The sequence below is a fragment of the Pogona vitticeps genome, chromosome 2 (genome assembly GCF_051106095.1).
Source record: "Pogona vitticeps strain Pit_001003342236 chromosome 2, PviZW2.1, whole genome shotgun sequence".
NCBI lineage: Eukaryota > Metazoa > Chordata > Lepidosauria > Squamata > Agamidae > Pogona > Pogona vitticeps.
The window spans coordinates 77,252,596-77,280,058 of NC_135784.1; the positions used below are offsets into that span (position 1 = coordinate 77,252,596).

The 27,463-nt window shown below is 42.8% G+C and overlaps 1 long non-coding RNA gene across 1 annotated transcript; it reads right to left on the bottom strand.

Annotated features, from left to right (window-relative positions):
* Nucleotides 1-20,433: 20,433 nt before the first annotated feature.
* LOC140704120 (uncharacterized) lies at nucleotides 20,434-26,377 on the bottom strand. The gene is made up of 2 exons (XR_012083244.2): nucleotides 26,070-26,377; nucleotides 20,434-23,963 (listed from the first exon to the last, which is right to left on the bottom strand). It is a non-coding gene; the product is annotated as an uncharacterized LOC140704120 (long non-coding RNA).
* Between the last annotated feature and the right edge of the window lie 1,086 nt (nucleotides 26,378-27,463).

Here is a 27,463-nt window from a genome sequence, read left to right on the forward strand (position 1 = left end):
ACCATGGGCTGCCCCAACCCTGACATGCAATTCATGGCCTCTTGACCTGAAACTTCCCATACTTTTTTTTCTTTGCTCCTTATCCATAAGTTGGACTTTTCTTTATGTATCAACCACTTGAGGACAGCACTTAGGCATCAGTGCCATGAAGGTTTATGTCACAATTGAAAAATGCTAGCCTTTAAGGTGTTATTGGACTCTTTGCTGCTTGTACTGCTAAAAGATATTCATTGACTCCATTCGACTGTTTTTCAATGTTCAGTCTCCATCACCCAGGAAATCACTTGTACCTACATGTTTTGCTCTTATCAATTTGAACACAAAGCTCTCTGCTGTTGTGCTGGAGCAGCTACTGGAGCAAGAAACTTTCCCATTGCTATAGCAGCATGGGTGCATAGCTGTTGCCCCAAAATATCAGAGTGTAACTATGTCATCATACAACCTATGTAGTCCATGAACTAATCCTACCATGTGACCTAGCCATGAAAAGAAAAATAGCAAACTCTGGTACCTACAATATGGACCACTATATAATACCCTTCAGCCTTCAAACTGGTGGTCACCAGGTGTACTAGACTTCAGCACCCATCATAATAGCTACCTTGCCTGGAGCTGCAGTGCAATACTGTACAGTGGAGGAGAGCACCAGGTTCTAAAGAATGGTCTGAATGTTTTTATCCTTTACCTGCCTTAGACCTACATATGTCTATGCTACAGGTTGTCATGATCAACTTCTTGAAAACTGATTGCCACCATAAAATTCTCTGTGGAAATAGTCAGAACAGATTTATGCGGGATAGGTTATCTATGATAGCTATCTATGATTCAAGGAACATTAGCTCTCCAATGTGTTTTGCTCAAAGGAGAGAGGATATTCTTTGGTAGATCATTGATAGGTATTTGGCAGCTTGGATTTCCTGGGTTATGTGTGGTTAGTTTATACTGAAAGTGAATCTAATCTTTAAAAGTCCCAACATGACCAACTGTGACTGTGCTGTATCTGCCTGGGAATTCCCATCGTGTCACCATGAGTTGGAGCAGACTTGACAGCACACAACAACAAATCATGATAGCAAACCCCCCTTTTCCCCATCCCGAAAACAAATGTGAAAGAATCAGTTCATGCCATACATACAAGGGTTCTAGGAAAATACCTTAGCTTTCCTGCAAGGCTTAGTATGGGCTGAGAGAGCAAAACCTAAGATACCTACATATTCTGCTTTTGGTCTACCGAAAGTATGTTTTTGGTGGCTGTTCTCCTTGGCTACTGCTGGCTGTAACTGCTAGAAGAGGAAACATACAATGAGAAGACTCATGTGACATGACTTTTCATGGGCTGGATCCCTGAAGACACAAGCTTTCACCACCACCCCTGTTGAATTTCTGCCATTTCAAAACCACTGTTAACAAATTTATCCAAGATAAATATAATTGTTAATCCCAGTTAGAGCAGACCTAGTGAACAAAGGAGAATTTATGTCTTCCATTGATTCAGTGAGTCTAGTCTAGCTGGAGCTAAAATGGGATTTAGTTCTCTAAGTATAAAACTCTAGCATGGCAGGAAAAGTTTGAGCTAGGGCTGTGCAGTCAATGAAAAAATAAGCACACATTCTGAACGGAAAAGTCCTGATTTGGATAGTTTTGTATGAAGTCTGAGATGGCCAGATTCAGTTCAAATAAACTTGTATGGGCCACAAACTGAATTGTATTGGCCACAGATTGTTTCACTTCCTCTTTCCTTTTCTTCCCTTTTGTAAAAAGCAAAATGGAAAGGTGCATTGTCAGCTGCCAAATCACCCACGAATCAGCTTCACTGGGGCGAGTCTAATAGCTCAGTCTAAACTGCCAGGGCAGATTTTGCTTTTTACAAATCAACTTGGATCCAGGGCATGAACAGAATCAGATGGCATACACATTAATCTGCATGGCATCAGTATACATACCCAAACCCCCAAACTGGCCATCACACTGGATGGGGGACCAATGCATAGCCTTAGTTCGAGCCTAGCCTGCTGTACGACATGTACATTTTGTGTGCCTGCATGTACACTTGTTTTTATTATACTTTATGATTGTAAGCTGCCTTGACCACTAGTAGCAGAAAGGTAGGGTAACAACAACAACAACAACGACAACAGTTACTTCTTGAATGATAGCATAAGTAAGCAACACTCAAACCTGTATCTTAATTTAGGCCACATTCAGGCTGAAACTGAAATATTAATATGCGCAGTCCAAGGGATGTTATTTTACACTAGACGCTGTCAGAAAATAATAATGAAGCAAGGGGTAAGCAATATATGCAGGGCCTGTCACAAATTTAAAGAAGCACTTCCTCGTGGCATATCTGGATATCCTAAGCGACCACCAATGATTATATGTGCCAGCATAACTAAATTGCAGAGATTATTCTTCAGTGGTTGGCAAAATCTTATACATTGCTTACAACTTTTCCTCCTTGTTTTAAACTCCAGCTTCCTTCAGGTTAAGGGGAAAAACTCACAGTACTACACTAGGACAAGCAATTTATCACAGATAAAACAGTTGACTTTAATAAGCCAAATATGATACTTCTGGATAAGCAGTAGCAGCAGCAACAAAAACCTAACTTTATAAAAGTTAAGAGTTCCATCAACAAGTAACCTTAAAAGTCCAGAAACTATAAAATACCAAATATTAAAGCAAGACATTAAAGGAATATGGAAACAAGATCAAGTCCTCCTCCTCATACTAATCAGCAACCGGAGTCATTCCAAAAGTTTTGGTTACCAATATGAAACAAATGTCAATAACTATTAATTGGCCTTTTGAAATCCAAAAAAATCTGTGATTTTGCAAACATGTCATGTTTAGGACTTGACTCAATTTTTAGTCTTACCCCTTTGGTTCATCCATCCCTATGTCAAAAAGAAGTGGAAGAAGAGGAGGAGGAGAGAAGAATCTGGCTGCAGAGCCAGAAGCTGGGAGCTCAATTTCCTACTGTGCCTCCATCATAGGAGCTGGACTCAGTGATCCATGGGGCCCCTTCCACCTCTGCAGTTCTAAGATGACGACGACGACAACGATGATTGTGAAGTTTCAGTCATTGTTACTGTTATCAATAACATCGTTGTTGTTCCCCACTGCTGTTGTAAAGAAATGTCTGCCTTTAAAATATATCTTAGGCCACAAAAGGCACAGCGTCCTGGTAGTCCTGAGCTCTTTCACAAGTGAAGAATAGCTGATACGTACACTTTCGTTCTTGAGAAATACTTATGAATATTTAACAAACTGAAGTTTGACTAAGGCCTTATTCAAACTTCCTAGAGACCCTGTAGGAACACCTTGAGAAAAAGCCACAAGGAAACATCTCTTCAAACACTGCTTCAGGTACATATGACTGGAGTCTTCATCTCAGATGGATTTACTCCCACCAGCCATGTTTTGGACTAGCAACCAGCATTCCTCTCTTCAGTATTGGATTTCTGGATGACCTCCGTTTGTGGTAGTGTCTATATTTTTTTAAAGTTAGACTAATACATGCAGTGGTGCCTCGCAAGGCAAATGCCTCGCAGGAAAAAACAACTCGCAAGACAAATGGTTTTGGCAAGGGGGGGGGTTGATGACTCGCAAGACAAATGTTCCTATGGCTGTGCTTCACAAGACGAATGTTTTCCGTTTTTTGTTCCTGCCTCATGTTTGCTGATTTTTAAATATTTTTCTATGATGTTTAAAAAGTTAAAGTTTTTTTATTGAAATTTTTTAAATCATCTGCACAATATGCATGGCTTTAAAGATCAGTTAATACACTCTTTGTAAACCAAATTTGACTTTGTTCTGTCTTTTTGCCCATAGGAACGCATTAATTAGATTTCAATGCATTCCTATGGGAAAATGAGTTTCGCAAGACAAATTTTTTGCAAGACAACATTAACCGCGGAACGAATTACATTTGTCTTGCGAGGCACCACTGTATTTTGGCAATATTATGGGGCCTCTTAAATTTATTTATTCTATTTATTTGTTACATCTTCCCCCTGACTTTCCTCTGAGGAGCTCAAGGTGTCATACATGGCTCCCCATCACCACCATTTTATCCTCATAACAATCCTGCGAGGGAAGCCGAGCTCAGACGGTGTGCCTGGCCCAAGCACATCCTGAGTGAGGATTAGAATGGTAGTCTCTCAAGTCTTGAGTCCAGCATTCTAACTACTGCCACATTGCACTAGTTCTCAAAATTCTGATCTCCCCATCAGGGAACCAGATCCCAGTTTTCTGCAGGAAAGGCAGGGATACTCATGGGTGGGTGTGTATGAGATGTCCTTTTTTCAAGGAGGGCAGTCTTCCCTTGAGAGGCTCCCAATGGGCAGTCCTCTTTTTGAGGGTCTCCTCCAAAGCTTGATTTAAACATAACCAACCCAGAAGGAGCCCTTCTGGGCTTAAAACTGCCTCTATCCACAGTGACCCCCTGGAGACCAGATTAATCAGGTACACAGGTCACCTGGTTGCAGTGTTTCCCGATTGATGACACATAGAGTAACGCTCTTTAAATCATAAATACTCTTTCTAATTTTGCTTTTCTACATAGAAATCAGCACATGCCTTTTTATGCGAACAAGGGCCTTCTTTGGTCTTTGTTTTCCAATGTACAAGTGACCGCATGACGAGAGACTTGCCAGTATAGCTTCGGGCCTCACCACACCTTGATTTCCCCATCTTTATTGTGAATTGAGTGATCCATTGATCTCCAACCAAACCCCTATCCAGAATAAACTCCAGGGCTGTGTTCTCACATGTCTCTCTCTCTCTCTCTCTCTCTGCCTTGTGCGAGTGAGAAAATGCCATTATTTTCTATGGCTGAACCCCAAACAGGAACCATTTGCTTTATTCTTCCATTAACCCACATGACTCTTTGCTCTATTAATCATCTGCACTTTGTTTCATTACTATGTCTTATTCCATGTGAGTCACATCCTGTTGTGCCTGTGGCCCCCATCCTAAATACACTCGCTTGTATGTTCCATTGGTTTGGAATCTCATTTTGCATCTGCTATTACGTTTGCGACTCCACTTTGAGTGAAATGAATTGATTTTTTCAATAAGAACAAACAGACAAACTAATGAACACATTGTCGCTTAGAGTGCTATTTCTACTATGCTTTGTCATGCTTTGGAAAGTTACATTTTGAGACCACAGCAATCAGAAATTCCCAACCACAAGGGCTACTCCACTGTGGCTGGATTCTGGGAAATGTAGTTTAAATATACTTTTATCCAAGCTCTAGTCTTACTATGTCAGTTGCTTTCAAGCTGGTCAATGATGGTTTCATTTCGCACCAAAAAAAATCAGCATGGTGGGACTCAGGAGATCTGGGTTCAAATCCTCACTCAGCTAAGGAATATTATACACCAAAAACCTTCAAGGTCACCAAAAGCCAGAAGCAACTTGATAGCATATAACTCACACAGATATTATACTCCTGGTTATTATCTGTTAGATTAGGCATCCTTCAGTCTCGAGATTATGATAACGTGCTCTGAATGGAGGACTTGGAACAGCATCTAGTGTGGCTGAGAAGGCCAATTTGAGAGTGACAATCTCTTCCACACTGAAGACAAACACAGTCTGTCCCCTGTCCAGCTCCCTGGTTTTGCTGGTTTCGGCTGCCTCATTGCCTCGGCCTGCTGGACAAGGGTCTCTTCAGATTCGGAGAGGCCGTGATGCACCGCCTGCCTCCAGGCTGAACACTCAGATGTCAGGGTTTCCCATCTGTTGAGATCCATTCCTAAGGCCTTTGGATGCCACTTGCAGATATCCTTGCATGGCAGCTGGGGTCTCCCTCTGAGGAGAGTTCCCTGCACTAATTCTCCATACAGGAGATCTTTTGGAATCCGACCATCAGCCATTCTCACAACGTGCCCAAGCCAACGTAGACGTCACATCATGTTTATCTATTAATCATTTGCATACTTCCCCTCATCTAATTTGAATATTCAAAGTAATGTACAACACAGCTTTAATACAATAACATTATTATTAGCAATTCTAAAACCTCAGATAAAAGCATTGGTGCAGAGTAAGATTTCCACAGATAAAATTGCCTGGGTAAATATAACTCCCTTCTTATTTCCTGCACCAGGGAGGGCCTCCCATGATGGCTGAGAAAGCCCACTCCCTCTGCTAGGGGAGGCACATGGCCAACAGCAGAAGGTCTCAACCCAGGGACAGACTGATGTGAGAAGAAGCACTCTTTCCGCTGTTTAGCTCCCCAGCTCTTCATCCTAGACCTTAAAGCACCTTTCCAGAAGCATACAAACAACCAAGGGAGTGGAATTATTTAAAATAATATGTATAAACTTGTGTTTGTTAGAGAAATACACTTGGCATAGGAAAGGTGATGGAAGTCCTAGTTCTAGACAACTAAGTTGGCGTTGTCAGAAGCCACAGCTGCCTCTTTCAACTCTGGAGGACAAAGGAAAAATGTGTCCTCTTTGGAGGGACAAGAGAAAGGTGTAAAAGGAAATAAGTGACATCAGCAATATCCTAAGAAGAGGAATCTAAGAAGGAAGGACAGAGCAGATACTGTATAGGATGGGCTGAGAAACCTGACAAGGTTTTCTCATAACCCATCCTCATAAAAAGACATGGACTTTCTTAGATGTAAGCTGAGTTGTACCCAGTGACTTCCAACAAAACACACCCAGCCAGCCCAGTAAGAACTATGCATACTTGGACCAGGAGCACTCAGTCCTGCAACGTAATTTAACACTTCCTGCTTTGTTCCCTCTAAAAGAGAAAGGGCCATTGAGTGTCTGTCAGCCAAGGCCAAATTCCAGATAAAGCATAAATTTCTACATATTAAGTGGCATGCAAAATTACATACCTTTGCAAATTAAATGAGTGTGTGTGTGTTTAGTCGTTTAGTCGTGTCCGACTCTTCGTGACCCCATGGACCAGAGCACGCCAGGCCCTCCTGTCTTCTACTGCCCCCCGGAGTTGTGTCAGGTTCATGTTGGTTGCTTCGCAGACACTGTCCAGCCATCTCATCCTCGGTCGTCCCCTTCTCCTCTTGCCATCACACCTTCCTAACATCAAGGTTTTTTCCAAGGACTCTTTTCTTCTCATGAGATGGCCAAAGTACTGGAGCCTCAGCTTCAGGATCTGTCCTTCCAGTGAGCACTCAGGGTTGATTTCCTTTAGAACTGATAGGTTTGTTCTCCTTGCAGTCCAGGGGATTCTCAAGAGCCTCCTCCAGCACCACAATTCAAAGGCATCAATTCTTCGGCGGTCTGCTTTCTTTATGATCCAGCTCTCACTTCCATATATCACAACAGTTAAAACCATAGCTTTGACTATTCGGACTTTTGTCGGCAAGGTGATGTCTCTGCTTTTCAAGATGCTGTCAAGATTTGTCATCGCTTTCCTCCCAAGAAGAAGGCGTCTTTTAATTTCAGGGCTGCTGTCTCCATCTGCAGTAATCATGGAGCCCAGGAAGATAAAATTTGACACATGCCTAAATGAGAATAAATATTTAATATGTGGTTCTAAAGAAAGGCCCAAGTGTTCCCTCTGTGCTTCACAGAGAGGGCATTTCAACCCCATGATCATTTTGGCTGCCATTTTGGGGGTACAGTTGCCTTTGGAGATAAGGCAACCCAAACTATGAAAAGTAATCTTTTTATCTTTGGTCAGACCTCCATAGGAACACTGTGTTCAGTGTTCCAGCATGAGATCAACAAGCTGGAATGTGTCCAGAGGAGAATGGCCAAAATGGTAAAAGATCTAGAAGCCACACTCTAGAAAGATCAGCTGAGAGAACTGGGTATATTTATAACCAGGATAAGATACAACTAAGAGATTATAGCCATCTACAGTTATCCATAATGGGACGTGGTGGCACTGCGGGTTAAACTGCAGAAGCTTCTGTGCTGCAAGGTCAGAAGACCTGCAGTCGTAAGATCGAATCCACATGACGGAGTGAGCTCCCATCACTTGTCCCAGCTCCTGCCAACCTAGCACTTTGAAAGCATGCAAATGCAAGTAGATAAATAGGTACCACCACAGTGGGAAGGTAACGGCGTTCCATGTCTAGTCGCACTGGCCATGTGAACACGGAAACTGTCTACGGCCAAACACTGGCTCTCCGGCTTGGAGACAGGGATGAGCACCGCGCCCTGGAGTCAGACATGACTGAACTAAATGTCAAGGGGAACCTTTACCTTTACCTACAGTTATCCAAAGACCTGTGACATGGACGACAGCACAATCTTTTCTTTTTGTGGCTCCACGGATAGGAGCCAAGCTAATGGATTCAAGCTACAACACAACCAATTTTAGCTAAAGGATTTTCTCACAGTAACAACTGTCCATCTATAGAATGGACTAACTCAGAAGATGTCACGTTCACTGGCAGTTGGTAAATAAAGATTGGATGGCCTCTATCAGAGTTGCTTCAGCTTTGCACTTCTTGATTCAAGATAGGATGGACTCTTTGACCTTTGGTGTCCCTTCTGGCTCTACATTTCTGTGATTCTAAGTGGGTTGGGGCTTTGAAACAACAGAAATTCTTGCAACATACCCGGGTCACAAGACAGTGTTTTGAATACAAGATGGAACTAGTGAACTCCCAATGAGGGCACAGTTGGACTCTTTAGCCAAGAGCACAGAATACACAGCCAGCTGCATTTTATCACCAAGTTTGAGATGAGGTGTGTGCATTTTTAGCAAACGTTTTGAACTCTGCAGCCGTTGTTACAGAAGAGAGCATGTCCAAAGCCCTTATCAAGCACTCGTAAGGGTGTTGATATGTTTCCCATGGAATGCTCATATCTTCCGTGGGCAAAGGCAGTTGTTGATAGGTCGGAACGCCAAAAACTATGGGAGGCCCAGGCACATTCCAGACGTTGGCCTTATTCCCAAAGAGGAGAGCTGCTCTGAGCTATATCTAAGGACCGACTCCTTTTCTAAAGAGCAGATAATGACTTCTAGGAATAAACAGCAACTACCTAGCCTGTGCCACACATGCCTTGCTCTCTGAATATGTTGTTTTGATTCTGTTTCTAGTCTCTGGTCTGCTTTTTGGCTTATATCACTCCACGGTGGAAGTCTGCCGGTAGAAGGTGTTGCCTGACCACAGAGACAGGTAAATATACATCCATCGGCTTCCAAGTGATATTCTCATCCTCCCCCTCTCTGTCCACTTTATTTGATATAAAAAGTAACAACACAAACAGACACAAAAAAGTAGAACAAAGCAGGTCGTTTGTCTCTAATATGACATTCCAGTGTGAAAGCACTCACCTTAAAAGAGACCATCAGGACTGTTTTCTTGGTTGGTTTGCTTAATAGAGGTATGTGCTCATTGATATGATAAATGCTGTGAGTAGTTTACCTTACTACAACAAGCGTCTAATGCAGTATTAGAAATGTGGAACACTTTCAAAATAATTTAATTTAAACTTTAAAACTGTATATTCTGGAGTCCTAGAGTGTGTCTACACTACACAATCATAGCTGTTTGATTCCAGTTTAACAGTCATGGTTCTGCCCTAGGGAAAGAGAGGTTACCTACCTGTAACCATGGTAAAAGAGGACCACTAGAAGAACCATGGTTACAGGTAGGTAACCTCTATTCTTTGTGGCCTCTGTGAATGCACACAGTTGGGTGACTGACAAGCTCATTTACCGGATGGCAGGACGTCACGGTAAAATGGACGTCGAAACAGCTCTGCCAAAAGCAGCATCATTTTTTGCCTGGATATCAAGACCGTAATGTCTCACAAAGGTCGACGGAGTAGACCATGTTGCTGCACGGCGGATGTGAGGAAGTTCTATTCCACGCTGGAAAGCAGTAGAAGTTGACAGCGTTCAGGTAGAATGAGCTTTAAAGTGTTCAGGCAGTGTTTTGCTTGTTATCTCATAGGCCAATGAAATGGCTTGAAGAATGAAGTGAGAGATAGTTTGAGGTGAAGCTGGAGCACCTTTATGGGGGCCATGAAAACATAGAAAAAGTCTAGGTGATTTTCTGAATGATTTAGTTCTATCAATGTAGAAGGCCACGCAGCGTTTTACATCAAGCATGTGGAGCATGTGCTCGAGAGCTGTAGAAGGAGACAGAAACAAAGTAAGTAGAATTAATGGTTGATTAAGGTGGAATTCAGAGACAATTTTGGGTAAAAATGATACATCAAAATAAAGGGTGACCTTGTATTCGTGAAGGCTTTCACGGCCGGGATCTAATGGTTGTTGTGGGTTTTTCGGGCTCTTTGGCCATGTTCTGAAGGTTGTTCTTCCTAATGTTTCGCCAGTCTCTGTGGCCAGCATCTTCAGAGGACAGCACTCTGCTGGCCACAGAGACTGGCAAAACATTAGGAAGAACAACCTTCAGAACATGGCCAAAGAGCCTGAAAAACCCACAACAATGGAAGGGTGACATTATCTGGATGGAATTGAAGAAAGGGTGGATCTGATCTGAGGGTTGATTAGCCAGGCCGGGCAAGGGTCAAGGGAGGAGTTGGTGGCATAACAGCGGTCAAGCACTCTGTCCACCATATCTGACTCACAGGCAGAAAGTGGTTAAGTCTCATCGGGCAAGACGGAGCACTGGACGTCTGAGCTTGATCTACTGTTTTCAAATAGGGGGCAAGATCCTGGCGGATGGTCTCCACTTTTTAAAAAGGCTGCAAATTGGTCAGGTGAGATGCTAGAGGGAGGCCAATCTTTTGTGAGTGATGTTTTAATTCCTCCTCACTTTTCTGACGGCAGAAAATGAGGAGGAATTAAAGAACGTCTTAATGAGGGTGAAAGAGAAGAGTGCAAAAAATGGTCTGAAGCTCAGCATCAAAAAAATGAAGATCATGGCCACTGGTCCCATCACCTCCTGGGAAATTGAAGGGGAAGATATGGAGGCAGTGACAGATTTTACTTTCTTGGGCTCCATGATCACTGCAGATGGTGACAGCAGCCATGAATTTAAAAGACGCCTGCTTCCGGGGAGGAAAGCGATGACAAACCTAGACAGCATCTTAAAAAACAGAGACATCACCTTGCTGACAAAGGTCCATGTAGTGTTCCCTTTATGATGTCAATGGTTTATGTTATTACGTATGTTAATTGTTCATGCATATTCATGTTGCTGAGAGGCAGAGCCCAGGAGAGTCAGAGTCAGCGTGAGAGAGTGGAGAAGGAGACAGAGTGTGGAGTTTGGGGAAATCTGAGGAGTGATTAGAGTTAGGAGTGTATTATCAAATAGAAGATTGTTGTTAATAATAAATTTATTTAAAGAATTTATTCATGAATTACTATCAATTTCAGTAATCAGTAAACAAAAGTTATATTTAAACGGCTTTGAAGTGTGGACCTGAATCTTCATCTTCCTGAAGTAATGGTGATTTAGTGATCACCTGGCGGCAGCAGTGTAAACAGGGGATTGTTTGCCTTTGTGTGCTCTGAGTCTTGACGGTCAAGCAAGGGGCACGAGGGTGAATGCCACAGTCCACATAGTCAAAGCTATGGTTTTTCCAGTAGAGATGTATGGAAGTGAGATCTGGACCATGAAGAAGTCTGACCGCCAAAGAATTGATGCTTTTGAATTGTGGTGCTGGAGGAGGCTCTTGAGAGTCCCCTGGACTGCAAAGAGAACAAACCTATCTCGTTCTGAATGAAATCAACCCCGATTTGAAGGACAGATCCTGAAGCTGAGGCTCCAATACTTTGGCCATCTCGTGAGATGAGAAGACTCCTTGGAAAAGATCTTGATGTTAGGAAAGTGTGAGGGCAAGAGGAGAAGGGGACAACAGAGGATGAGATGGTTGGACAGTGTCACCGAAGCTACCAACATGAATTTGACCCAACTCCGGGATGCAGTGGAAGACAGGAGGGCCTGGCGTGGTCTGGTCCATGGGGTCACGAAGAGTCAGACATGACTTAACGACTAAACAACAACAACAATATGCTCAGTATGATTGCTGGTATGGCTGAAAAGGTTGCTGGAAGAAAGGCTGTCTGCAAAACTGAGGGCGATGATACCGGTAAGGTTGTTGCATGGAATATGTGTGTGCTGTCTTATGGATTTTGTGAAGATTATCCATTACTTCATCCGTTTTAACATTAAACAGGCCAGCGCCATCAAATGGAAGGTCTTCAATTCTCGACTGAGTATCCTCTGAGATGCCAGCGGATCTCACCCAAGCATGGCATCTCAAGGCAATAGAGGTTGACATAGCCTTAGATGCAGCATCCGCAGTATGGCAGGACACAATTCTTTGTTGCTTGGCTAAGGTTGAAGCCTCAGCATGGATGTTTAATGAATCTGTCTTGGAAGCATCAGGGGCTGCTTGGAGAATAGGTAGGATCTTGTTCTGTAGCTGCCTATGGTAAGCACCCATTAAGATAAAGGTTCCCCTTGACCAGGGGTTTTAAACTCAATTTACCTGGGGGCCGCTAGAGGCAGAGGCTGGGTGAGGCTGGGCCGCATCAGATTTTATGCCAAGCAGAGCAAGAGCCCGAGGAAGCCGCCCAGGAGTTTCCTTAGCCGACAGACAGGTGGGCTGGCTGGCAGGCTGCAGTTCTGGATGGAGGGTGCAAGAGGTGTTGTCTTGGGAGAGAGCCGGTGAGTGAGGCATGGATTTTTTTTTTTACTCCTGAGAGCAGAGGATGTGTGGGCACTTTGGGGGGGCAGGCAAGGCGAGGGCCACAAACTATCATCTGGGGGGCTGCAAATGGCCCCCGGGCTGCATGTTTGAGACCCCTGCCCTTGACATTTAGTCCAGTCATGTCCGACTCTAGGGCACGGTGCTCATCCCCGTTTCCAAGCCATAGAGCCAGTATTTTGTCCGTAGACAGTTTCCATGGTCACATGACCAGTGTGACTAGACACAGAATGCCGTTATCTTCCCACTGTGGTGGTACCTATTTATCGACTCGCATTTTTACATGCTTTCAAAGTGCTAGGTTGGCAGGAGCTGGGACAAGTGATGGAAGCTCACTCCGTTGTGTGGATTCAACCTTACGACGGCTGGTCTTCTGACCTTGCAGCACAGAAGCTTCTGTGGTTTAACCCAGTGGTTCTTAACCTTTTTGAAAGAAACGCCCCCTTGAGCCATTGAGGAAGTTATCATCGCCCCCCTCCCCGCGGTGATGATATTTATTTATTTATTTATTTATTTATTTATTTATTTATTTATTTATTTATTTATTTATTTATTTAAGACACTTAAATCCAATGACCCCTGAAAACAAAATTAAATTCCAAGAAATTGAAATGCCCCCAAAAAGTAACATTTAATGATTTAGTTGCAAGTGAATTTTAAGATGCAAAAAGAAATATAAAAAGGGCATAAAAACAAATGCAGGAACTAAAAATTTCAAGACAAAAAGTCTGAAACTAAATTAAAATTGGAGGAATATATATATTCATGCACACTGTAAAAAGGCTGCAGCCATCTTCACAGGTTTGGCTTGCTCCAGCGCCCCCCTACCGCCCCCCTTCTGCTCCAGCGCCCCCACACCGCCCCTTTTCGTTCTACCGCCCCCCTGAAAAATGAAATCGTCCCCTGGGGGGCATTATCGCCCACGTTAAGAACCACTGGTTTAACCCACAGCACCACCACATCAGAGGCATCTACCATGTCAAATTTCCTCCTTTCCTGATTAGTAGGGGCTACAGATGATTTATTACATGCTCTTGATTGATTAGACTCCACTATGGTCGAGTTCAGTGTGGGATGTTTAGAAAGAAAGGCTGTGTCCGGACCATGGGTTTTATAATGATTCTCTACGCATCTTAAAATTTGCAGCGATGAAGGGGGTTTGTCCCATGATTCCTTCACTAAATAGAGCATGGCAGGAATAAAAGTTAAGCTAAGAGGCGGTGTTTTGTCCTGATTGAGATTGTCAAAAACTAAGCCCTTTTTCTGAGGTGGTGGTTCTTCGATATCAAGTTGAAGAGATTTTGCCATTTGCATTACTAGTTGAGAATAAGATGTGATATCTTCTGAAGGGGAGGGAGGATGGTTCTCGCCCACATCATGGGCGGGGTATGCAAATTAGAGTGTGATTCTTGAGATATACCAGAGGTTGAATCTTGGATAGAAAGAGGATTCAGAAGATGGTGATCAGTATGGTGGTTTAGTTGTCAATGTCAAAGTTAAGGAAGATGTAGGCAGTTGCTATATTGGAGGTATGTTCGGTACAGAATGTTGGTCTATGTCAGGAGGGGGGGGAGGTCCTATATAAGAGGTGGTGACATGGAGAGACGTATGGTGTTGAGATTGGAAGAGTGCTTGGTTCGTTTAGATTGGGAGTGAGTATCTAGTAGAGGAAGAGTACGCTTAAGAGCTGACTTCATGGGGATCAATGAATGGTGAGTCGATGTATGATATATTGTAGACTAACAGTGTTGATGCCATGGTGGTGAAGGCGATACAGAAGGCGAATATCGAGGTGGGTAGGCATATCTCACTCTCTTCGGTTCATCATAATAGACATGTTCAGTCAGGTCTTTCAAATAGTAGGGGTCATAGTGATGGTACTGATCCCCATGTTCATCTCTGTCTGGGTATTGAGAGGGTTCAGGATAATAATATAACTCCCTGTGTGGAGGGTCATAGTGGACCAGAGAAAGATGTCACCTCTTCTCCTGGTGTTTCTGGAGAGACTGATGAGACGACTCTGAGCCAGAAACCTGAGTAGGTATTGCCTGCCCTGGTGATCAAGGGCTTGAATGGGCTGAGGCTGGGCTGGAATGAATGTCAGCCAGAAATAGGCCAGTGCTCAGAGAAAGGCTAGCAATAGAAACTGCAGCCTGAGCCGGTGGTAAATTTGGATCATCTCTATCCAAGATGGAGCTTTGGGCGTCTCTAGATGACTCTTCAAGGATCAGTGATGGAATTACTAATTGGGGTGGATCTATTTGAGTTGATTTTGTACACTTTTTGGTCTTCTTGAGTTTAGCCTTATCTTTCTTTTTCTTAGAGGAGTCTTCAACGTGGATGTCGAGCTCGGTTTCAAAGTTGACTTTGAATGGTCTTTTTGTCGAGGTGAAGGGGTCGTCAGCCTCGATATTGGGTGAGGAGTTTCTCAACACTCTGGATGTGGAGTTGGAGACATCGCCATGTCCATAGTGGTTGGATTAAGAGATTTCTCCCAAATGTATGAACAAAGTCTTTGTAATCTTAATTTCAGAGCGGGTTTTGTAAGCTTCAGGACAAGAATGTGTTTGATGTTGTTCCATGAAACAGAAAACCAATGGTTGTGACCGTTGGTAAGTGGGATCTTATTCGTGCACACACTGCCTGAGGGGCCATAAAAGGGTTGGGGAAAGGGGAAGGAGATGTAGCATGGGGGGGAAGGAGAAAAACGCGGGAGAAGAAAAATGAAGGGAATAAATTCAAAAGGGCAGCAGATAACTCACAGGGGGAAACGCCCAACAAAAGAGATGATTGTAAGAGAAAATAAATTAATGATCTCAGTAATAGAATGATCTTAGTGATCGCTCAATCACTCTAGCATTCTGAAAGAGGTCTTGTGCAGGTGCAGAACAACCCAATTGTGTGCATTCACAGAGGCCACAAAGAAGAATCTTGGGATCATTTTGGTGATGAACTCGGAATTTCCTGCTGTAGTTCAGGAAGGAGATGAAAGCTATTCAGCAGAACATTCTCTCACCAAACCACACGTGTCCATATTCCACAGGATTAAAGTAGAAAGTAGACTCAAACCGCTATAGTTCAGTATTGTGCAATGCCTTTAAAAGTAAGCACATCACCCACTGCTAATATTTTAGGCAAATAAATATGGGGCTGGATTAACAGTTTTGCCATCCTTAAGCATGCACAGTCATTTTTAATGGCTAAGCAGCAGGTTTAGTATCTGTTCTTAGTATAGTAAGTCAGCTATGATTCTGAGCTATCAGTTCAGATAAGGGAAGTGATATGGAACCGGTGTGGTATAATGGTTAGACTGCTAGATGTGGGAGAGCAGAGTGGGAGCTGCTCTTTCTCAGTCATTCACTCAGTCAGACTTACCTCACAGGCCTGTTGTAAGGATAAAATCTGGAGACAGCCGTGTATCACCATGTGGAGGGAAAGCAGCATGCATAAGACACTAATAAAGCAAATGAATAAATTAGTAGGGCAGAAGTGTCAGCGATTTTTTTCCTTTAGAACTCCAAGCAAACCAAAAGCCCAATATCAAGGGTGGCAGGACTTGAGGAGGCATTGTTGGGGAATGCAGATGACTTGAGCCCTGTAAAAACGGGGCTGTATTACAGACCAGTATGTCTGTAAACACACATGAGTGGGAAACAAATGTTTGAAAAGAAAGTGGGAGGAGGGAGCAAAAAGGATGCTCTTGGCCAGCATCGGTTCCAGTGTGGCTTCTGCGGGACCTTCAAATGCGTCAATTAAAATCCTTGCTCAGGCAAAGTATTCCATTTAAATCAAATTGCCATAAATAACAAGGCCATTCTGGCCATGGCTACTCAAAAGTAAGACCCATGGCCTTTACAGGGATGTCCTGTCACCGAAGAGTGCGTACGATTGCAGGCTAAGCACAATTGCATGCGACAGCCAAGAAATCCAAAACTGTGAGGTCACGGATTCCCACAGATAAGATCATCGAGCATTTCTGAGGGCAGGGGGCAGTGTTTCCTTGGGCACCCTCCCTCATGTCGGGTGATGAAGCCAAACGGATCGCTGTAGCCTTTCTGCTATACAGGTTCGTTTCTTGGGTGTTCTGAGAAACAGCACATCTGAAGGGGGCCCACAGACTGGAAACACCCCCTTATCAGGTTTATTATGCCACTCACACAATCCTGATTTGGCCTTTCATATTGTGTTTATGGCTGTGGCCAAAAAATGTGGAGAATGGCTGGTGTAATCAATGTTTTTCTTAGAGTGATCCCAACCATTCAAACAGGGGCCTACAGAGTGGGATAAACTCCTGTGTAGCCGACCTTGAACTTATATGTACAATTGCAGCTGGCGTTCAACACTTAGGCAGCTATTGTGTGTGTGTGTGTGTGTGTGTGTGTGTGTGTGTGTGTGTGTGTGCAAAACACAGTTGTCTCAGCTTAGTTTTAGCTTCTACTGAGAGTTCAAGGTTGATTTAGTCTTATTAGCATTAGAACATTATAAATCAGCTTTTTGTCACTCAAGTAAAACACTTTCTCACCTACATTTCAACATAATTCTCAAAATATTTTCACAAAATGCATTTCATGGTAATTGAGCATAGATTCCCCAACAGAGTTTGTTGTTTCCAGACATTTTATGGAGAATTTAAATCTGAGATCTCCTCCAGTTGTGAGACATACTTTACATCAAAAGGGTTCTTAGCTCACCCTTTTTCTTTTTTTTTAACAAAAAAAATCCTAGTTAAATAGAAAAATATAACAAGTGGGGAGACCTGAGAAACTGCAGATATGATGTTTTCTTCAACCATTTATTTCCATGCTATAAGCCTTATCCATATACACATTGAATCCAAAAGCTGCTTTTTTGGATTCTTATTTCCTAGTATTCTGAGAACTCTTCTTTTGCCAGTCTAAATGAATGTACCTAAATACTGATCTTTACTCACTGTATGGTTTATGGCTGATTAAAGATTTCCATGTCTGGATAGCTCAGTGGTTTAGGTATGGCTGCGGAGCCAGAGGTTGGGAATTCAATTCCCCTCTTTGCCTCCTGGTAGAAGAACCAGCCTGTGTGGCCTTGGGCAAGCTGCACAGTTCCAGGGTGCCCCCAGAAGCAGGGGATAGTAAACCATTTCTGAGTACTATCTGTCTGGTAAACCCTGAACAAAGGTCACCATAGGTCTTAATTGACTTTATGGCACATCATGATTTATTATTATTATTATTATTATTATTATTATTATTATTATTATTATTATTATTATTATTATTATTATTATTATTATTATTATTATTATTATTATTATTATTATTATTATTAAATATGTCCATATTATCCCATCTCTGAGCATTTCCTTTTTTGCAGAATTTTTATTATGATCATTATTCCCTGATGCTGCACTTCTACCATTCAGTCTTGCCATCTTCTAAAAAACTTACATCTCTGATAGCACCTTTTTCGCCAAGTAGGCAATACAGTATAAAGTATTAGTTATGGGATGGCAACTGTGATTTTATAACTACCACCCTGTATAGGATTTGCTTTTGGTGGAATCCATCTGGTTCTACAATGTGTTTCTCATGGGAAAAATCTGGTGCTTTGAGGGGGCTTGTTTATGAATAACACCTTGTAGTATGTAGGAACCTATCTTTTTAACAGATAGGCTTAAATAGTAACTCCCCCTTGTTTGTAAATGAGGTTTTATTAGATATGCAGCAAGAACTGGTAAGAGAGGTCTGCTTTGTACAGGGAGTCCAGAGTGTTGGACTGTTGACTGTTTTATATAATTTTTTAAAGAAAATCTTCTTGCCTTAAGTTGTTCAGTGACTCTGAATGCTGGACACTGATGTATACATGTTACTGCATTTCAAAAAGCAGGGAAATTCCCAGAATAAACAATCAATCAAGCAAGCAAAGAAAGAAAGAAGCAAATCGAAAACACCTTTGATTTATAGTAAAGCTTTTGACTGAAGCTATATCCTAAAAGGAAACCAATTCAAACCACAGATTACCCTCTCTCCACTCAAAACATGGGCCTTCTGGTAAGTAAACACAAGAGAGATAGGTTCCTCTCATGGTCAGTCCCTGATAGATTAAACTATCAACTTATTTAGCAGTAGTAAGTTGTAACACGTCCTTTCATCTATACTGATTTGCCAGCAACTGAGAAAGGAATTACGTTTAGCCTCCGGCTGAATGTCTCCTTTCTCCATAGGAAATCCCTTTGCTTCATTTATGGATTCCCAGTGTGGTGTAGTGAATAGAGGACACTGGAGAACCGGGTTAAAATGCCCCTCTTGGCCAGAGAAACAGTCCTTAAAATACCTCATTTATTTAGAAGGCCCTGTCAGGGTGGCTATAAGTTGGTTCCAACTTGACAGCACAGAAGAAGAGCATTTCTAGTGGGTTGTAACCCTGACATTATAGAGAACTAAGCTCTTGATGACTCATATTGTGTCTGGGTTGGTCCACATCTAGTTGCAGGATAACATCAAAATATTTGTCTCCGTGGTGAAGAATTAGGGAAGATGGAAAGAATCCAAGATTTTCAAGAGATTGTACAGAACTGACTGCATCAGAGCTTGGTGAATTCATCAGATGCATTTCTGAGCAAAACAGAGCACCTAACTTCTCATTGTTTATTAGGAGGATGGGGTAGTTTTGAAACCATGTATAAATTACATATTGACAATTTCTCCTCAATTTCTTTCATCATTTCTGTGCCTGTTATGGTTAGCATGGACAACAAACAGGAAAGCTTTAAGTAACCTGCTTTTCAAAGAAACTTTTCAGTAATATTTATTATCTTACCCTTTCTATCTTATAAATCACTGGAGTAATGAATGTACTGTAATTAGTGGAGTGCTGTAGATGCTATATCTTATGCCATTGGTCTAGTGGGCAAATCTAGCACTCTGGTAATCAGCTGAGAATTTATTCAGAGAACACTACTGTCACTGTAGACCAGAAATCAGGGCCTGCCAGAGCCTCTCGCCTTCCATGCAGCAGCTGTTGCAGCGCTTTGACAGCGAGGCCCGACGCGGCCACCCCAGTGGAGTAATTTACGCCAATGTTACTCCCTTGATTTGAAAGGAAGGATCTCAGTCATGCGTGTCTCGGTCATACGCAGCAAGTCGAGTGCCGCCTCCACTGCCTGGTGGGGCAGCGCTCAGTCCTTGTCCCCATGGGGGCGGCTCTCTTTCTCCGCCAGCGGGCAGCTCCCGGGTGGCCGTCGAAGAGCAGCAGGTGGCTCGCCTGCTGGGGGGCCACCTTCTGCTCTGGCTCTGGCGGCTGCTCACTGGGGTGGCCGCGTCGGGCCTCGCTGTCAAAGCGCTGCAACAGCTGCTGCATGGAAGGCGAGAGGCTCTGGCAGGCCTGACCAGCCAGCGCAGTGGCGCCGCTGAAGGAAGCCGCGTGGCTGGGTGAGCGCTGCTGCCGCCCCACGGGCTCCTCCAGGAACAGGGATGGGGCATGGGGTGGCAGCGGCGTCCTGGCACTGGGAGGTTGAGCCTCACCCGGGCCGTTGTCATGGCCACGCCCGCCCCCCTCCGCTGCGATCTCCCTCTCCGGGCACTGGAAGGAGAGGCTCCTCCTGGCTGGGGCGTCCCGGCCACTTGCCTTGGCCTCGCCCTCTGCCATGGCTGGCCCTGCCATAGCCGCCTTGGCGGCCGTACACCGCCAGCCGCCGTGACTCAGTTGCAGCCAGGCTGGAGAAGGGGCAGGAAGGGGGCAATCACGTATCTGGGACCCCCCCTCCGGGCAGGAGGAGGAGGAGGGAAGGGGGTTAGGGTCACGTCCTCATTTCCCCCAGGATTTTCATTTTTACCCCATTTGGAGTAATTTACCCCTGTTACCTGACCACTGCTGTAGACCAAGAATTATTCTTTCCACCTATCTGTGACCCCTAAGGAATGATGATACCAGTGTGCATGTGAAATGTATTGTCAAATAGATGTTCAGGTACTCACATTTGGCAGTAATGTCACAAGATACACATACAGTATTCCATTGTACTATCTGGGTCCTAAAGAGATTCTTGAATAGGTTGTCCCCAGAACCCTGAAGCAAGCCACAAATGACCAGTGTGCTGCTCATTCTACTCTGTGTTTTTTCTATAGTGGGCCCAGTATATTGACCTACTAGTTGCCCAGAGCATCTTGTACCACAGTACAGCAGAGGCACAATCCAGTGATGCTGATGATCCTACTACAAAGAATAAACTTTGTATTGTAGAAAGGACAGCCATGTTGCTCGCTGGATTCCTCCCTCATTCCCTTCTTTCCTTCCTTGCTCCCACACTGTCATCAACCTGGGGAACTGAGCATAATTGATCTTCCATGCCTCATTCCTTCCATTTGGGCTGGATTCAACTTGAGTCAACCCCCTTGTACATAGCCCCTAACCATTGCTTAAGCTACATTTTTTGCTAAGAACCAGTTAATACCATCAGTCTGGCATAGTAAGTTAGTAGTTTTACATGAATAGTAACATGTGGCCGGGTGTAAAACCAAGCCAAAACCCAGCAGTTTGGGGAGAACTTTGATTTGGGTTAATAGAGTTGTTTGAGCCAAAGTAAATGCCAAGCTTTCTCAAACTGCAAGAATACTAATAAAGGAAACAGTGTTTGAGGACTCCCATAAACCAGAGTTATCTGAAATGAACATCATGGTTGAGAATTCATATTTCAGTCATCATTAAGGTGTTCCGAAGCAATGGTTAGTTCCTGGTTGGCTCAGTGTGGAATAATCCGGTAGCGCTGCTCCAGATTTCCTGCTCCAGACCAGTTTGGTATCTGCCCCCAGCAGTTGGCTGGACGAGGAGAAGAAGAACAGGGAGGGAAAGAGAAAGGTAGAGAAGGGGATTCAGAAAGAGAAAGAGAAACCTAGTCCTTAGTAGCGGTAGCTCTGCTTATTCCAGCCTCTGACCACTGACAGACAGTACATCTGACAGAATGAGGGATGGGTGAGGAGGACTTTTCTGTAAGTCTTTTTTTTATATAAGAATACTTGCCCCTTTCTTTATATTTGGAACCAAAAGAACATGTTAAATATGGGAGAAAACAAAGATTAAAAAGAGTGGTCGAAATGACGAGATAGGCAGGGTATAAATGGAATAAATAAATAAGACCTTCTTATGTGCTCTGCCACTTCCTTCAGACTTTGGGAACAAGGGTGTGTCCCCTGCGGGACCAATAGTATACCTGACATGGTGAGTCTTCAGCGGCATTTGGTTGACTGAGCAGTAGACATCCTGAAGCTACTGTTTTTGTGGAAGGCCCAGGGCAGCTTGGTGACACCGCAAATATGATCATTCTCTGAAGGTCAACAACAGGGTTCTCAGCATTAGATCGTGTCCATCTTTCTCCCTTCCTGAATAGACATATTTGCAAGGTGTTGGGATAACATAGTATTTAATCCTCCAGAATACAATGGCCTAGAGCAAAGCTTATGTGACAGTGCAGGAGAAGTAATCACTCTGGTGGCTTGCACGAAACAAAAAGATAACTGTTTACTAACTGTGTACTGTTTATTAAGTTAAGAAATCCATTTATATATGGTGCATGAGGAAAAAGAAGAGAATCCAAAAATGAAAGAGAGAAATCTCTGTCTCAGTGGTGTCTGTATTCGTGTTTGCTATCAGCCATTTTTAACTGGAAGAGCAAGAAGGGATGGAAAGAGACTTCACAGAAAGGAAGAAGGGGGCAAGCCTAAGAGTAGCAACCTACATATAGATTTAGAAAAGACAGAAAACATCCATATACATGTACATCTATCCTATATTTCTCTCCCTTCTAAATGAGACCTTAAGAAGACACAAGTGCTTAAAGGCACTGGCACTCAACATCCAGTACAAGACACAAAGAACATATTGTTCAATACACTTGGGGTATTCAAACAGGGAATGGGAGGGTCTTCCCTATCTCAATTTTTTACTTAGAAAAGAAAATCAAATTCATATTCCTTGTGCCTGTGCTAAGTATAAGAACTTATTCATATACAGTGGGTGAAAAAGGGAGAGAGAATTAAAGGAGTACAGAGGCAGCATTTATTCAAATAAGATGCAGAGATAATAACTGGCTATGTGAGAAGAGGGACATAGCATGATACATCAGCAATGGAAACCCACACAAAGGAAGAACAATAGCCAGGTAGGTGTGAAGTGTTGGAACGTGACTCAAGATCAGCTGAGTCCCCAGCATCATGCCAGGAGCACTTGTATGCTATTCTAAAACTTCAGAGATCTAAAACTTAGTTTCAAGGAAATGACATCCGAGGCAGCTTCATTTTGCTTCTTGCATTAAAGATCAGGGGCCCAGGATTGTTTTGAATCACGCATGCAATTGTCCATTTGAAGCCCCATAAGTCATGTTCAGGAGTACAGAGGTGAACAGTTTTCAACATGAATGTAAGCATCTTTCAGCAATGATGGCAACCAAACTAGGTGATGTGCAGCAAAGAATCTTCAGGCTGCAGTGATTTTCTAGAAGAGGTTCAAAACCTTGATGCTGAAACAGAAGGATTTACTGATCATGCTCAGGTGTTTCACCTTTGAGCAGAATCGTGCATACATGGCTAGAAAAAACAGTTAGCACCCAAATGTGTATTTAGCAAGGCTCAAAATAATGTGGACGAGTCATCTGAATCATTTATCAATTTAAACATCCTTTTGTACATGTTGATACAACTTTCATACAAACAACATGGGTGCTTTTTGCACTGTGGCCATGTTTTATATAATGTATGTATTCATTCATAAAGCATCTCTAAGTTTACACTCTATAAAATGTTGTGTTTAAAATGACAAAAAAAAGTTTGAAATATAAACACCGCAGTAGACACCTATCCATATTAAGATGTTTTTTTCTCAGTACGAAGATAAACAACACTGAGGGCTATAAACACAGTTTCTTCTATAAGCAGCTCTACTGCAGGTCATGGTGTTTCCTTTCCAGTGTTTTCGAGGACATCGTCACACCTTCTTCCTGTGTTCATAGAAGATACCATAAAAGGTGAAACATGATGATATCATCCTGGCATAGCTTCTTGTTTCATGCCACCACCTGTTTCAACTCGTGAAGCGCTCCCTCCTCCCAAGACGAATGTAAAGACAAAAGAGCGGCTGACGCTCATGGCGTGGAGTGCTCCCCCGGAGTACAGGTGTGGCAGCCGTTAAGACAGAATCTGAGAAGTCCTCGGTCGAGCCAATCATATAATTTGGAACATGAGCAAGGAGCCAATGGGTGCAAAGAAGATTCACTGATTCCCATTCATTTGTTACACAACTGAAGATAAGAGGATTCATGGCAAGCAGCAGTGAAAGATGAAAGGGCTGGATGGCACCGGTGTGTCCTGAAAGGATGGGAAAGGAAGTGAGAACAAAAAACAATTAACATTATTGAGGTTTCATGGGGTAATGATTCACGGTTTACATGTGATGTTATTACAAAACAAAAAACACCTCATATAACCCCATATGGTCACGTACATGCAGGTTTTCATACTCTCCTCCCATCGGTTAGCAAAAAGAAGAGGAAGTTTCTCCTGTGATCCATGAGGTGGGCACCAAATGATTTATTCATCACCACCCCCTTTTTCATGCCATGCTATTTATGGTGTGTTCGGCAGGGGAAAGACAGATCCATCTTTATGGGCCCGCGGCTATTGCCATTTCTTAGCTAGTGTAGCCCTACATAGGTGTGACACAGCCACATTCCTGGACTCTCTTGTCCCAGTGGCCAGAGGCTGAGGGAAGAGCCGAGGCAGGACCAACCCTTTCTACAGTGTCTACGGCAACTTAGCTGTGCAGAAAACAGTTGATATAAGTTACCGGTAAGTAATTGTAAAAAAAAAAAAAAAGTTCCTGAAAATGATAAGGATTAAGGATAAAATGAAGAGGGAAAGAATGTGTCGTTTCTGCCCCATGGTTTCAGATTAAAATGAATTTAGCACTCAGTCTAAAAAGCTCTTTCTGGGCAGAAATGATGTATAATGATTTAGATAGCTCAGAACTAGAAAGAAGGAGTTCTTTAAACACTGAAAAGATCTGAATGTCATAGCAGGAGGTGTGTGTTTTTTGCCTCTCCCATAGTCCGCACATCAGTGTACCTTGTTTTGCTATAGGCCATCAAGGGTAATCCACTAAAACTCAGTAATGTTGACACAGTACTTTGTCCTCAATTTTGGAAGAAGGCAAAAGGTTTTAGGCTCCTTTGTGCATGTGCAATGGCCCTGTCCAGTTCTCTCTCCTTGCTGGGAAATAATATTCAGCAAAATGAAAAAGATTCCCAACCAGAGCCTGGTTATTTATCCAGCGCTAGGCCTTTGTCCCTATTTATAAATGCTAATAATGTTTACTGCATCAAGTTTTAATTATATTGGTTGTTTGGCTATTTATATGGAAGTATCATTGGACTGGAAAACTGCTGGAGCTAGAATTTCTTTCACTTCTAGAAATATTAACTCAGCAAATGTGGAGCAGAAAAAAAGCAACCAGACACAAAAATGTTTTATTCAGTTTGGTACCGATTCATAATTTATACCAAGAATAACAGGCCTCAGTAAAGTCATTAGGTGCCCATGCTGGCTTGTGGAAGGATCTCTCACATGCATCATTTGTTTTAGCAAAAGTCCGTTGCAGTTTTGTATGATTTAATATAATATCCTCAACTCTTTTTTTGACAAACATTTTAAAACTTTACAAGCCCTGTAAGGTGCATGAGAACACCTCCACACACAGGTTACATGTGGATTGAATATCTTGCTTTAGTCTTGCAATTGGAACCATTGTACCAAGGCTAAAATTTGGGAAATGCATTGGGTGAACATCTGAATAAGCTCTTAATGAAAATAAAAGCTGGTGAAAACTAGCCATTTCAGTACTGAAGAGCTTCTGTGGTATAATTAATGGAAAACAAAGCCCACTCAACCCCTACTGCTTTGTGGCAGAATGGTTTCAACAGCTACATTAATCCTGCAAAGGCTATAACATCTTTTATGTTCCTTGTTACTCTGAGCCAGTATTAATATGCACCGCCTTAATTAGACAATATTATTTGTTAATTAATCAACAATGTATGTACCAAAGGGAAAGGATTACCTTCATTTCATAAAAAGAGAATAAGAAACAACCAGACGTTCTTTGTTGAGTATCATAAAAAAAAAGTAATTACATATATTCCTTTCATATCTACACCGTAAAACATATTAAGCTGCGTATTTAATTAAAAACCCATTCAGTGAGTGAGCAAATGTTTATTTTAAATTATTTATCTGGAAAGAAAACGGTTGTGCCTTTTCCTTGAATCTTGACGTGGGCAAACAGTGGGTAAGGGATATTTTTGTGACCCACAGGGCCACCCCAGAGTCCCTTCAGGTGAAAAAAAAAATCATTCTTTTAATTTTTTTTATTTTATTTTCCCAAAAATTGCATAGTTTGGGAGGGGGGAGCACACTCACCATCCAGCAATAGCAGTTTTCTGCTTCTTGGATTAGGGAAAGATGAGACTCCCCAAAACTCCCCCTGCAAGAAAAGTTTGGAGTTCACACAGCCTGGGGAGGGGTTGAATTTGACCACCAAGTCCCCAGATTTTGTCCAACCCTGCTCTGAAACAAAAGAACAGCTATGGCTCAGTTTAGTAGGATTTTTCTGCTACAATAGAAGTAATGTAGCAGGCAAACACAGTATAGTATTTCCAGGAGCACTAATATGGTATCTCATCATTATATTCCTCATCAATGCAAGTTCTGATCCTGTAGTGTACGAATCCTGTTGGTAGGGTATCTGAGCGCACGGCAACTGCATAATGTAAGCTGGGGGAAACCCTTAACACAGTGTGGTTGTGGAATGTTTATGGAGGTGCCAATCTGTTGAAAAGAGACACGTTTTATCAGTTCTGCTAGAGCTGAATAAATGCAGGAACCTCATACGATGGATGCCCCTATTGTTTGGCTGTGCCTTAATGCTTTTCCTACCTTGCCCTCTGCACATACAAAGCAAAAACTCAAACATTTGCCCGTTAATGTGGAGCATCCTAGTTTTGCTCATGTGACAATGGTCGGTTTTTGTTTTTAATACAAGTACGTATGTGTGTGTGTTGTGTGTGTGTGTGTGTGTGTGTGTGTGTGTGTGTGTGTGTGTGTGTGTGTGTGTGTGTGTGTGTACGCACCGGGATATTCAAGCATTATCCGATAGTAGCTAGCCTCAGCCCCCCCCCCCCCCAATCTTTTTCTCCATCAAGAAAGCAAGAAGCCTGGAGAGAGGATTCGGTTCAGGTGGACTCTCCACATACAAAAAGGGCCCAGATCTTTCAGCATTCTTCTTGCTCACATGGAATGACTCCCTACAGACACGAACCTCTGACTAGTCATACGATACATGATCTTCATTTTTCCCCGTATTGCTTAACTTGGCTGCCTGTTTCTGCTATGAATCTCTAAATTCATTTATTCTGAGTGACTGTCAAAAGCTGAAGCCTTTTATTGCTCATATCTTCCACTGAACAAGTCAAACAAAGCCGAAGAGCTAAAATTAAAAGCTGTTCAATACCTTGCCTGCAGGCTGAAAACAAAACCAAACAAAAGCCTGCCCTGGTGTGTACGTGACAGGTGAATCATCCTTTGTTCGAACTTTCACCCTGAATAATTACTCTGTTCTGGGTGGACCAATACACCATCAGCAAGCGTTACGGCTATGTGTTTCTGCAGTTCTTCTAAGAAACAATCAGTTTTCCACCTCGTTCAGATCTAATATTGTGATTGGAGGTGGCACTTCGTTTAAAAAAAAAAACAGGTTGAGGGAAATAATCCTCAGTAGTCTCCCAATCCGTCATGTTGCTAGAAAACCAGGGCCC